Source organism: Macrobrachium nipponense, chromosome 11, assembly GCF_015104395.2.
Source record: "Macrobrachium nipponense isolate FS-2020 chromosome 11, ASM1510439v2, whole genome shotgun sequence".
NCBI classification, from domain to species: Eukaryota; Metazoa; Arthropoda; class Malacostraca; order Decapoda; family Palaemonidae; genus Macrobrachium; species Macrobrachium nipponense.
The window spans coordinates 17,821,532-17,836,002 of NC_061087.1; the positions used below are offsets into that span (position 1 = coordinate 17,821,532).

General features: G+C 35.5%; 1 long non-coding RNA gene across 2 annotated transcripts; it reads left to right on the forward strand.

Annotated features, from left to right (window-relative positions):
• Window positions 1-249: 249 nt before the first annotated feature.
• Window positions 250-14,227, forward strand: LOC135194976 (uncharacterized). 2 transcript variants are annotated; one of them, XR_010310046.1, is made up of 5 exons: window positions 250-361; window positions 3,639-4,506; window positions 9,471-9,612; window positions 9,766-9,853; window positions 11,258-14,227. It is a non-coding gene; the product is annotated as an uncharacterized LOC135194976 (long non-coding RNA). The 2 variants fall into 2 exon arrangements; XR_010310049.1 differs by lacking the exon at window positions 9,471-9,612.
• Window positions 14,228-14,471: the final 244 nt, after the last annotated feature.

Consider the following 14,471-nt stretch of genomic DNA (forward strand, 5'->3'; position numbering starts at 1 on the left):
AGTAAGCGTAAATTTTCATGTTTACACTTACATATTAATAAGCTAAACACATATCATATATATATGTTATGTTAGGTATCGTGGGAGATTGGTCCCCCCCCCCCCCCCCCCCCCCCCCCTCCATAGTGATCGTTTACGATGACGTTTTGCCAAAGAGAAACTAAACTTTCAGCCAATGAAAGAGGGCGAAAGAACATTTTTGTATACTGGAGGCTTCTGATTGGTCAAAGCGATTCCTATCCTGAGTCCTGACAGTGAGTGACGTGACTGACGTCGGAAACCTCAGTATAGTACTAAACAAGAAGGTGGAAGGGTTTTCTTATCAACAAGAACTTCGGGAATGCGGAAACATATTAGTATGGTAAGAATAAAAGCATTTAAACTTAATTTCTTTTACATTATTATTATTATTTAGAAGATGAACCCTGTTCATATGGAACAAGCCTCCAGGGGGCACTGACTAGAAATTCAAGCTTCTTGTGTTGGTAGGCTCTTGAGTTTGAGTAACCATTGGTTGTCTGGAAAATGTTCATCGAAAGAAGTGTTGTGGCCATGGAATTTAGAAGCTTGGAACTTTCTAAAGATTTCTCGAAACTGTTAAGTCCATGGAAGCTGAAAGGCTATTGTATACGGTTTTAAAACTCGACCTATTGAACGTATTTGTGGTTCCTGGTCAAAGAGTAGAACTTTTATTGTAAGTGTGCTAAGGTGTTGAAGGGTGTACGACGCCTGATGTGGAATATGATCTCTTGAAACCAATACAGACGATCTATGCCAGTCCTTTACGGCCACAGGTAATGTTGCAGAAAGCCAGCTGTCTCGATTTATTGAGCTATGAACCCCAAATTGAAAAGTATGACAGGTGCAGATTAAAATATTTATTATCTGAGAGAAATAAAAATTGAGGTGATGGAATTCAGACAGCAAAGCTTGGGACGACATGGCCCTTAGATGTCGTCCTCCGTGTCTTTAAGACTCCGCAAAAAATTAGTGTTTATTTACCGTTTCTCAATTTGGGCAACATTGGTATAATCAACGGCCAAGTACTTGCTTTAACCAACATCACCAGTTCGTAACTTAATTCATCTATCAATCTGTGATTAAGGCGACTAAAGTGACCAGACTAATTACCTGCTGAATAATCATGACGAATGAGCAAGTTACTGTGCAAATTAGGGGAACAACCGTGATCACACTTAAATTGCTTAGGCCTACTGAAGGCTGAGCTATGGCATTCAGTGAAACCTGCCTCTTATTTCTTTAATAACCATTTAAGGGTTTGGCTGTTAATCTAGATTCGGGACAGTTTTAACTGATTAGTTCGATTTTCATGGGCATCAGACTCAAAAGGACACTTTCCTGGTTGTGTTGAGTTTTTCACCACTTTCTCGTTGGGTAGGATAGACGGATTCCGAGTGGCAAATTCCTGAGATGCATGCTAATATTGCACTAGTACCGGTGTTGTGCCTTGCCCCCGGGTTAGGTTAGGTTAGATTAGGTTATTTTACCGTTGGTAATTTGGGTGTTTTGAAACATAATGAGATTATTTTGAGGAAAATTCTATTGGTTGATTTTTTTAGAATATGGCGTCCCGCTTTTTTCATTGAAAGGTCCCGGTAGTTTTTTACATCTCGGAAAAATGCTGCCTGGTGAAAGGTACGTTTAATGTGCGCCCACGTTAAACGCACGTTTTTTGCGTTCTTCCTGCACTGACTCGTTCATTAGAAATTTAGATGAAGCTTAACAATTTATCTTCCACCAGTCGAAATCTCAGCCCCGCCCACTTGTTATTTCATTAGCCTGGGATTTGACGAAAAAACCAGGGATTCCCCTGATTACTAGGTTAGGATTTATGCAGCATTAGTTTCTCTCTCTCTCTCTCTCTCTCTCTCTCTCTCTCTCTCTCTCTCTCTCTCTCTCTCTCAGTTAAAACTTTCGAGAATTTTAAAGGATATTTTTCGATTGTCAAAAGTTGAAAAGTTTTGACACTATATGGTCGTGTGTGTATTTATCTTTCATATTATGCCTCCATTCGTTATTTTTCATTTGTCTGGGATTAATTAACGTAAATTCCAACTGCCCAGAAAGTTCACCGCCTAGTTTTGAAGTGGGTTGACAGGTAACCAGAAGTGCTTGGTTCTGGCCTAGACGGGCAGGCGAGTTAGTCGCTGTCTTGCTCGAGACGAGGTGGACGTAGCCGTTTTATTGCCAAAAATTCTTCGAAGCTTTCGAAAATGCTACATATTTGCTGTTATTTACATCGTAGATGTTTATTGGTAGCAAAGGTATTTGGTTTTTCTTGTACTTCCTTACCTATTGGCAGAGTTGCTGTCAAGTTGTTAAATAGGCCTAGTGAGATTTATTTTTAGTCCCTTAAACATGTGGATTTCGGCGGTAACTCGGTGGGATAATTACTGAGGGTACTCGTGGGAAATAAAGTTCAATAACTTTAATGTGTTAGGTTACTCGTGGTGTGGTAAATAAAGGTGAACAGCTTTAATGAGTTAGGGTACTCATGGCAAATAAAGTTTAATAACTTTTGTGTTAGGTTACCCGTGGTAAATAAAGGTGAACAGCTTTTATGTGTTAGGGTATTCGTGGCAAATAAAGGTGAATAACTGTTGTGTGTTATCTTTGCCATATATTAGGTTAGTAATTATGGTGATTGGAATATTACAAAGTCGTCTACTAGGATAATTTGAAAGAAATATCTACTGTTTGTGTTGACACTACATGAAGATTAAATGTTTTAGGGGTCATTACATTAATTTGTCCACGTGGGCCTGCGAGGTGGGTGGATACCCGAGAAAGGGGGAAAACGAAAGCATTTTTGTTAATCAGAGATTACGAGCAAGTTAGGAGGAATGGCAATATGAATTAAGGGAATTACGTAGCGAAATTGTGTTAGTTTTATGACTGGCACTAAAATTCGTCTATTCGGTGACTTAGTACTTTTAATATTTGGTATGAATTTTATGCTACTTACAAAGAATATTTTGGAATTTGAAACCTGACAATAAGTTTGGCTGTGTCCAGGTAATGAAATATATTTGTAGAAATCGGTCGTTAAACCCTACACTTATGCTCAGGCAGCCGAAGGTAAATTGAATAAGTAATCCTGGCTTTTAAGTATATGAAGTTTGCATCACAAGAGAAAAGTGGGTGGCTTTGAGAATGTTAAGGATTTGTTGAGTAAATATTTAATCATTAACGCAGGTTTTTTTATTTGAATGTGAAATTCAATACACAGTTTCATTTCATTTTATGTGTAGTAGAAATAAACGCTGCTAAATCTTGAACTTGATTTAAAGAAAAGCATTTGAAGAAGGAAATTGTACACCGATTACCATTATTTTAGAATTATTTCAGAATGAGTAAATCACGTTTAATATGAGATTGTTAACAGAATAACTAAACAGTTGCACTAGGAATTGTTTAATGTATTTAATATATTGAAACATTTCTGATGCTTTGTTACACGGTGCCAGTCATGTGTTTTGAAGGGTAATTTGATTGTTTTCATTGCCCCCAATGCTTCGTTTGTAACTTTAAAACTTAAATATTAAAATTCTAATGTAATTTTATAGTATTGAAATTTTTCCCTAATAGGTAATTAATGTAGATAAATTTTCTTACAGAGGTGGTTTCATTTGCAAAGACTACGCCGTTTCGAATCAAGTCGTTTCAGTGAATCCATAAAGACAGTCACTTCCATACAACTCCCTTGATTTTCGATAGAGCAGTCGAAGCATTTGGTTACTGAATAAAACAGAAAAAAACGTAATAGATCTGATTACTGACGCTAATCCAGGTTAAGAATTTAATGAACTAGTAAACCCAGTCCCTTGATAGAGAGATAAAAAATGCCCCTCAGTAATGCGAAACCTAGGGATGCAGTCTACTACTATTCGTTGTTTTGAAATAAATCAGTGTTATCGAGACATTCATCTCTGCAATAAACACTGTCGTCGGTCTATCTTTACGAACCTTAGGCTTAGTGTGCTATTTAGAACATTTGTGGTAAATTAGTGTCGCGAACTCATCAAGTATATTGAATATATTCTTGGTAAACTTAGATTTGCGAAATCCATTCGGTATGTTAATAAGTCAGTATAATTATATTGGAATGACGAAGTTGAGTAATGGAAACAATAAGAGAATTAACGAGTAATTTATGAGAGTTGCAAAACGAACTAGTTATCTGAATTAGTTGATTTAGTTGAAAGTAGTAAATGTATGTATGGGATACGTGCTTATAGATATAACGTAAATACGACCATTTTGATGGTAAAACTTAAATATTTTAAGTAGCCACTTTTAGTTGTCAAACTGATTTTATGGATATACTGAAACGACCTATGTTTGTACCTAAACAACGGAGGAGGAGGAGGAGGAGGAACAACCAGGAACCAGGAACCACTTACTTCTATCAATACAGGTCAACTGACGTCGAGGCAGATTGCTATTCAACCTTCATGACAGGACAAGAGTCGACAATTAAACTCGGTAAGGTTTTCATTTGGTCAGATAAGCCTTAAAAAATAAATAAATAAAAAATAAAAACAATATGTCGATAATTCAAAGTTTGATACGAATGCAGTAATATTTTCGTTTAGTAAAATATGCATAGATAATTTTTTCCATTTAAATACTGACATATGCTTCGTATATAAATATATGAAGCTTATGATAGGAGTAGCTTTATAAATTTATGTAGGACTGAAGTCTAAACATTTTACTAAACCAAGTTCCATTCAAGTACTGACGTAGATTTCATGCTGAATTGTAGGTTTGACGTACTAAATATATTTTATACAGATTTATTCATCCTATGCCCTGATTTGTTTAAAAAACCTGTTTGTGAAAGTGAGGCAGGTAAAGTGCTTTCGTGTGAAGTGTTCTAAATAGGAAATTAACAGGTTTCTGAAGGTAATTATGTTACCCTTTCTGAAGGTCTCGTCTCTGTCATTCATTGCCTGATAGACCGGAGGTAGAGAGACCATAATATCCATCATATTGGATAAAGGTTAGATATACTATATTAATTTACCCTCACCCTAACTCCCTTCCTTGCACAGCGATTGAAGGTAGATTAAGTAAGTATTCCTCGGTTTTTGGATGAGGTGATTTAATCGAGAGAATCCCGTATCTTTGCTGTGATTTGAACTTCCTTTGGTAGCTACCATTATTAAGGAAGATTTTTCTATATTATTTGGCAGTTTAAAATGACACACTGTTGGTGCTATACGACCACTGAGGTAAATTTGCAGTTAATATTACAGCACAACAAAGGACCTGAAAAATACCGTGAAACTTTACAATAGATGGTTAAGCAAGAATGCTCATTGCTAATGTTTTTACGTGTAAGTCCGATAAGGTGAGCAGATACAGTACCCCACAGAAAGGTGTTCCCATATGACTGCCGCCTTCGAAATAGAAATGTGGGCGCTGGCTCTTTATTGTAATTTCACTTTTTCTTCCCCTAGACTCGCTGTCCCTCAGGAAATTGGGTTTATTTTCTGGTGGGTTTAAAACATGTTTTGGGATGAAATTTTATCATATAATGATTGTCTATGAGGCCTATTTGCATGAAACCAGCAATGGGAACAACGGCTTTACGTGACTTTCGAACCACGTCGAGAGTGAACTTCTATCACCAGAAATACACATCTCTCACCCCTCAATGGAATGCTCGAGAATCGAACTCGAGGTGGCAGGCCAAGACCATGACTGTTTTCCAAGCAGGTTCGATTACTTGGACAGCAAAACTTGAAACACATTTGTGGCCCAGAATACGAAAGACTGTAGGTCTTACAGTGTGAGATAATTGGCTTTTTACTGAAGTCGGCTGGTAACAGGAAACTGACAGGGGTTCAGTATGTTATCTTGGATAATTCGTAAATGAACCCTTGTTGGTGCCTTGCCATTACTTTAGTTCGTTATACAATGCTGAGTTTCGCTAGCCTTAGTTCTTTTACTTACAAATGAGTAACTCAAGTTGTGACAGTTGAGTACGTATTATTTTGATTAAGGCGAAAGTGCAAATAAAAAAAAAATCGTGAGCTGGGTTCTTTTTGATAGTGGTGCAGAATGACATTAACATTTTTATTTCGGCAATATTCCCAAGAATTTTTATTGGCAGAAGGCTTAACCTTTTCTAATTACGGAAGTCAATATCGCTGTCAGATCATTTTTTAATCGAAGCAAATCCTATTGATTGTGAGACTCGCTAGGAAAGGAATGAATTCTTACCGGAGTTCTTCGACATATTCCGCTCAATTTGGGTAAATATAATCAATAAATATATCGTTGGAGGTTTGAAATGGTTAATAGAGTAGAGATACTGCATTTCATGTTTTAAGTAAGATATTCGATAAGGTAATGATGAAGCATTTCTCATTTCAAAAGGAGGTATATAATGGGGTGGAAGCTGAGTATGAAGTTTTGATTTGCTACGTTTATCGACAAAAAAAGGGTTTGTGTAGAATCATCGCATTACTGAAAACTTGAGTTAGGTCGACGCGATGATGACGCATTGACGTTTGAACGGTGGCCCATGAACCTATTCTGACTGCAAACAATGTTGCAAGACGTCTGCTAAAACAGTGTTGGGACCCGTCTTTGGCCTTGTCTTAATTAAAAGTACAGTTAATGATCACTGGCGTCGCACTGGCTTCTTGGTAAGCCATGAATAAGTTTCTGAAATCAGACATTAAAAAGTTATTGATCTCTTGGGTAATTAAGTTAGAATTTGTGAATAAAGTTATATTAGTTTCCAGAACTTTAGTTTTTTTTTTCTTTGAAAAGGGATTTGCGTGATTTGAATTTTAACTGGGATAGCGCGTTGGCATAGTCTATGAGTTTTGACGCGTGTGTAGTTAGAAATTATCATCAGTAGCTGGAGAAACGGATGAGTGTTGAAAATAACAAAGATCCTCAAAGTTCTTAAATTGTATGTCGCCTTATGTTTGAACATTTATTGGCCAGCCCTAGTCTGTAAAATTGAGATCAAAGGAAGGGGAAACTTTGTTGAAGCTGTTCGATTTCCCCAAAACCCGGGTCAAGGGAAATTTTAAGAAAACAGCAATAATTTGCTGGACGGATGTTTGATCATTATCGTAAGGATGTTCCTTGAATGTGTAATGTTCTATTCAGTATCCCTTTACATTAGGCAGTTTAAATAAACCCTGCTAAATCTCGACATATTGGAGATATGAAGAATGATTATAGATTTAATGGAGGAAAACGCACTGCTTACCTCTCACTTAGAAATTGTCGATTTGTTCAGATTCTGGACCATTAAATGAATTCAAGAGGACGGTAACAGTAATTATTGTCCATTGTCATGGCGAAACATTTTGAGCCAGCACTGAGGTCATTCTTCATCAGAGCTTAGTTCTTAAGCATAACCAACTACAATCAGCGATTTTCATCGCGTAAGCTGTGTAACTTAAGGCACTATTATAGTCCTGTTTCTCTGCCATTAGCGACGTAGTATCCTTAACTATTATTTGTATCGAGCCTTTTTCCTTAAGTAATTAATGTTTTTTTTTTTTTTTTTTTTTTTTTTTTTTTTTTTTTTTTTTTTTTTTTTTGAGGCGATGGTTCGCTTGAAGGACTACAGCCATTTCGATCCAAGTTGTTTCAGTACATCCATGAAGACAATTAGATGCAACTCAAGGTCTTGCGACAGTCCAGTCAAGTCATTAAGTTATTGAACAGAACAAAAAAAAAGTACTATCTTGATATTACGTCGCGTGTAACGAAGCATTTCCCTTCCTTTTCAGAACGCTAAATTCATTTATAGTATTCATTAAACCAGTAAAATCAATCCTTTGAAAGAGAGAGAACTGAGAAATGACCCCTAATAAAGCGGAATTTGCTACGTGGTCTATTATTACAAACGAATTTTGAAGTAATTAGTGCTAGGGCGACGTTCGACTCTCGATTAAACGTTGTCGCCAGGCAGTTTTTAGGGTCCATTTGCTTAAGCGTGTTTAGTACGTATTTTGTTGTGGTATAATAATATCGAAAAATCAGTATATTAATTATAGCCTGGAAATTTTGATTAGGGAAATCAACACGGGAGCTTAAATTATTATTAGATCACGAATTAATTATGAGCGATAAAATTTACAAAATAAAAAAAAAATAATAAAAAATGAAAATTAATACGTAAACAATTTTGCGGCTGGTTTATTTGTAAAATGATTTAATTGTGTGTGTGCGCGCGCGCGCGTATGCCGGATAAGGCCCTATAAATATAAGGCAAATGTGACGACCTTGATAAAAAAAAAATCGTAAATGTTTGAAGAAACCCGTTTTAGTTTTTAAATTGTTGGAATAGAAATGAATTGTGTTGCATCAAATTAACTTTCTGGATGTGATGAAACGACTTCAGTGTATACCAAAACGACGTCGAAGAGGAAGAGCCAGGATCTACAGTAACTAGGAAAACTGATGTCGAGATGGAGAGCAAATAAGGCAGAAGTCAGTCCAGTGAAATTGATAAGTTATTATTTTTTTTTTTCGTGTTATATCATTAACTGTCGATAACTCAGAAGTGGATACGAGGTCAAACATACTTGCATGTACTATAGTAAAATAATGCACAGGCCATTTTTGCCATAAGCACTGACGTTACTAGTCTTATATAAAGTTCTCATATAAAAGTACGAACCTCGAGATAGGAATAGGTCAATAAAATTTGGCCGGGACTGTAGTTTGAAATTTTCCATAGAGGTGTCCTGTTGAAATTAAAGTCATTTCTTGAACATACAGTCTGTACAAAAAGTGTATAGACTGTATGACAGTCGACTCCAAGTTTACATTTGCATAAAATACTATTCTGATAAACCCCATTCTATTCATCTGATTTCTGTTCGATATTGAATGTTGGAGTTGTGTTGAATGTAAGTGATTTTGTTCACAGTACCTATCTAATAACACAGAGAAGTACCCCTATGTAATGCGGACTTATAGAAGCTCCACTGGCTTAATTCACCTTCAATACTTTTGTTTTATCCAAAACCTATCTCCTTCACCCCCTTTAATTACACAACTGTGAGCAAAGCGAGAATTTTTTGCTAATGACTTTTTCCTGAACAAAGCCAACTTTGCTAGTATTTTATTCTGCACTATTTTTACTTCGCATGTGTACCGTATTGTGCACCCAGCAAACCTGATTCCTTCACCAAAAGCAGCAAGTTGAAACGGATACAATACTCTACATCTTGGTTATAAAACAGGGCTGAGTTTTAAATAAACTGTCAGAATTAGACATAGTGGTGTTCCTGAGTACCCTAAATGACAGGCACTTGTGTCTAGTTCTACCAGTTCACTTCATAAACCTACTGCATTGCTTGTCGAGATTTTGGGCTTACAAATACTGCAGTAGGCGTGGTCCCATTGTTAAAATTAGGATTAAATTCCACTAACACTGGACTAATGATGAATCTCTTGTTTCTTAGGTCTCTGGGCATTGTGCATGACTGGTCACATCTGATCCACAACAAAGTAGCATTTTTGTATAAGAATCAGTATTACTTTATTAATGGACTGCCTTTCGATTTCCTGGCATTTGTACCGAGTTAAGTCAGGATTTCATAATAGGTAATTGTATTGCTTTTAATGTCCACGGCATTTTTACTCAAATTATCTACAGACGTGTTGGGAATAAAATGTTACTTCTTAATATTCAGGACATTTCTTGCCAAAAGACCTCTATTTTCCGTTATTTATGTAACTTCTTTCCCATTCCTTCAGGTTATCTACGAGCAGCAAGTTCGTGAAGGGGATAACTGAAGAAGTTTGAATGAAATGCTCCAAATAATGCGTATAACACTTCAGAAAGGTAGGTGTTTGATGCACATGAAATGTAATTCTTTGGGAATAAGCAGGATTTCGGCTGGATATAACTGGTAGTTCAGGTGGTGCCGAAGCTTTAGACTTGCGACTACCGTTACAGAAACTCAAAATGATTTAATTTGAAGTTTTGGACCTAGGCCTATGACAGAATGAAGATAGTGGGATTAAAAATGGAACTAAGACTTATGGACTATCTGTCCCAGTAGCTTAAAATGTTCTTAAAATTAAATCGTTTAAATCAAGTAACTCTATTACAGTACTAAAATGAGCTAGAGTGTAGCTCTCTCTAGTATTCGTAAGTTTTATATATAAAATCTTGGCATTCTGAAGCTCGGTAAGATTACTTTATTTTCTCTGTCAATTTTCACAGTAATAATGGGTAGGTTGCAGTGTACATATTATGCAGAATGGTGTGGTTTTTATAAGTACCTTCAGAAATCCAGGTATTGAAGACAGTAAATGCTCTCTTCTGAAAGTAATTGAGCTAACTAGGTAAGTACTAGGTTGTTTAGGACAAATTAAAGAGAGGCATGACATTGCTGGTGTTGACAAATCATACCAGATTGCATGAAAATATTGAAATGGTTTTATAAATGCTATAGTCTGGCCCAAGTAATAATAATAATAATAATGACAATAATAATACTATTATTATTATTTTGGAAGAAGACCCTCTTTTAAACAAATTCTGTTGAATAAAATTCAGCCATTTTATTTAACAGAATAATAATAATAATAATAATAATAATAATAATAATAATAATCATAATAATAATAAAATAATAATAATAATAATAATAATAATAATAATCAATAAAATAATATAATAATAATAATAATAATAATAAATAATAATAATAAAGAATAATTTTAATAATAATAACTCGTTTGTAAAAATCCGGCAGAATTACATATAATGTAGATATTGCAGCTAGCAATTGCACGTAGGAATAATGAATTAAAAAAAAAAATTATATCATAGCCTCCTAAAGAAGGGTGGCTTAAGATACATGAGTCACCTTGAAGGTATTTCGTACAGCTTCAAGAAGCAATGTAGTTGAGCTGTATGCCTTAGAGAATGAGTAATGCTAACTAAGAATTATACAAAGTAGCCTTAACCTTGAGTGAAACTTCCATTACAATCCAGTTTTAAGCTAATATTAATTGTATCTGTGACCTTATAAAATTTCATTTAGTAGAGATGGCCTTAATAAGACTACAGACGTTCGTACTGTCCCATAAATACCAGTTTGTGCCCCTTTTTATAAAAGGGGATTATGTGTACTATGCTTGTTGCCAAGTTATAACTTCTATATTTTATCATACTATGTATACAACCAAAAGATATCGGCGTGATTAGGTGTCACTACATTCTTGTTCATTTCTTCAGGGAAGTGTCGACACAACAACTTCAAAGTATAAAGTGGACAAGTTTGCAAGGACTAAGGTCTCTCCTTGGAATTTAAGTGGCGAGTATAGTTGGAAGAATTATGAGAGTTGTACAGAAGTCACACATTGGAATTCCAGAGACGAATACCAAATATGTACAATTAGCCAAAATGTGGGGGAAAAAAAGGCTTTATTAATATATACGCTGGAAAGTGTCATATTTTCGTAGAGAGGGATCACAATCAGAACTCCTTTGACTATTACAAGTTAGATAGGGTTAAATTTAAAGTACATATTGTACGCACACGTGTTGTATCAGATCGCAATAGTGCCTGTCGGCCTAACAATGAGTCAGGGCCAGGTTGGGTAATGTAATTTCCAAATAGGAACTGCAGGAGTTCATTTTAGGCTTAATTAATAGTAGTTTGTAGTCTTGCGTAACTGGAGTATTATGTATGTTTACACTTGTACTTTAAAACTTACTGGAAGGCTATATTTAATACAATAGAGAAATCGTATCCCTTAGAATTTAAATGTTTACATTGTTAAGGTAGGAAAATTTTCAGGAATTTGGTTTATAAGGTATTTCTCAAACTGAATTACGTACAAAGCTTGCCATTAAAATAATGCTTCTTGCTTGACATTAAACATATATCAATTAAAAGTTAATAATGTAACTAATAGAGTATCTTATCAAGGGGATTATTTTCATGGCATCTTTGCATATTTCTAGTCTGGTGGCATCTTTGCATATTTCTAGTCTGGCAAATTAAGTAAATGAATCAGTCATATAGAATGCTTTAACTGAGGCGAATTAGGATTTTTCTGAAAATTAAATAGCGTTACTTTAAATGAGATTAGATATTGTTAACAGTGGTCTCTTACGTAGTATATGAATCAGTAGATTTAAGTCACCTGGAGAACTAGTCGTGATATTTTCACTGGAGCACTGGATACTTTACAGAACTTTACTGTGAAAAGGAAATTATTTCTAAGTGGACTTCTTAGCTATTTGTAATGTTACCATCTTTACTGTGAAATGGAAAGTAATTTCTGAGTGAACTTCTTAACTGAAGAGTTGCTGCTTAACTACTATGTTAACCTTTTTTGCCTGACTAATAAGTCACACGTATCTTTGCTTGTAAGGTTCTCGAAATGGGACTAATTTCCCATGAAATATGTTAATCATGTGGGAGTTAAGTGTGGGTTAAAAGTACAAAGTTAAACAGCAGAGTGGAAGATACTTAACGGATGAAAAGTAAAGGGACGATATTTGGTAGTCAAGTATTTTGGTTATGACAACACTTGCCTCAGAATTAGTAGTCAGGAATGAACTATTCACAGAAGAGTTCTCACTCAGCTTTTGAACGGAGTCACTTAAGAGTTCGAAGAATTCCCGTTTATTATTTCTGAGTTATGTATACGTATAGTGTTTAGAAGCTTTTAGGACTTTAAGAGCACCGGTGTCTTGACATATGGAGATTTATTTGATTAAGGTATTAATCAGTAATTTTTTATGTGTTAATATGTTTCATGCAATTCCTATTGAAGTACATCATTTGATTACATTCAGATTCAATTAAATTTTAATGTTAAAAATCTTACTTTAGATTGTAAATTACGACAAAACTATTGTAATACCAAATTCTGTTTTGATCTTTGTACATGGACTTCCATATTTCAGCTTTTTGCTCAGTTCTCATCAAGTCTTATTTAATTGGGAAACGTAGTTAGTGCTGTTATTATATCTTGATATATCAAAAAATCAAGAAAATTATATCAGTATACAAAGTCTCTTTAGTTCTGGTAAAGTGTCCATTGTGGACACTCCAGGTCTCGTGAACTCTGAATTTGGAGACAATGCTAAACACATTTTCCTCAGTGGCCTGCGTTCCCGAAATCTTTAGTGCCAATGTTTTTTGCAAACTTATTAGCTACAGAAACCGGATATTTTGTAAAATCATATAAATAATTAAGATATGTTCTTACTACTCCCTCTCAACTTCCATTCTGACCAGACTTCCCTCTTAATAAACCTCAAATCACACACTACAGATGCAAAGGCATTTCTTCAGTCTCCTGTTGAAGCTGCTACACAGAAACACTTTAAATTTACAAGGTAACTTGAAAGATCCAGAATTGCACTGTAGAAGCAGTTCTTGATCTATCTCCTGAACACCTGGGAGCAAAACCCTTTGCACATTTCATGCTATAATGAAGTCCATGTGTTTTTGCTGTAGAGAGATTTCATCTCTCTCTCTCTCTCTCTCTCTCTCTCTCTCTCTCTCTCTCTCTCTCTCTCTCTCTCTCTCTCTCTCTCTCTCTCTCTCTCTCCTTCCTGAAGCACCTCCACATATTTTGTGCCTTGCCAAAGTTCTTTGAAGTATCTGTACATGGTTTCCTTAGGCTACCATGTAGTACTCCTCTCAAGTTTTAAAGCATCATTCTCTACTGGAGGATTCTACGGACATTTGACTTGCTTTACTGAATACACACACACACACACACACACACACACACACACACACACACACACACACACACACACACACAAGGTGTTTTCGCCACTACTACTTCCAGACACACACGTTCAATACCTCACTCTTACTATTTTCACATTTACATTCTTACTCGACCCGCAAACTACACAGTACACACCAAGGAGTTTTAGCCATTACTCTCAGACATAGGGATCAAATACCTCTCACCATTTTTACGCTTAAATTCTTACTGTAAAAACACAAGTACGTACACTACATACGTATAGGTATTCATTTGTACGTGATAATAGACATCGAATCTAAGAATGATAGGGTATGAAGGTCAAGTAAATCTGTGAATATAAATATACTATCTTCTGTCACTACATTCTGAACTTGGTTCTAGAATATTTTGTCGGAATTTTGGAATAGTTAATATTCTGTAAAGTGGTTAGGTTAGGAATTTCACCTTATGTTAATATTTGAGAAAGGAGGCTAGCACTGTACAAAGTGAGAACTAGAGCAGTGTCTGTAAAGATTAAACATTGACCTATAAACCTGAACAGTTTAAAGAAAAGTAAGAATTTTTGCTCAGCATTAAGGCACATAAGCTGAAGTACAGAAGCCCTCATGTTTATGCACTGTACAGATAAAAAAAAAGTGGAAAGATTGTGATTAGAAAAATGGAGAAAGTTTACAATAAAGTACTCCTTGGCCTGCATTGCAGTGCCCCGA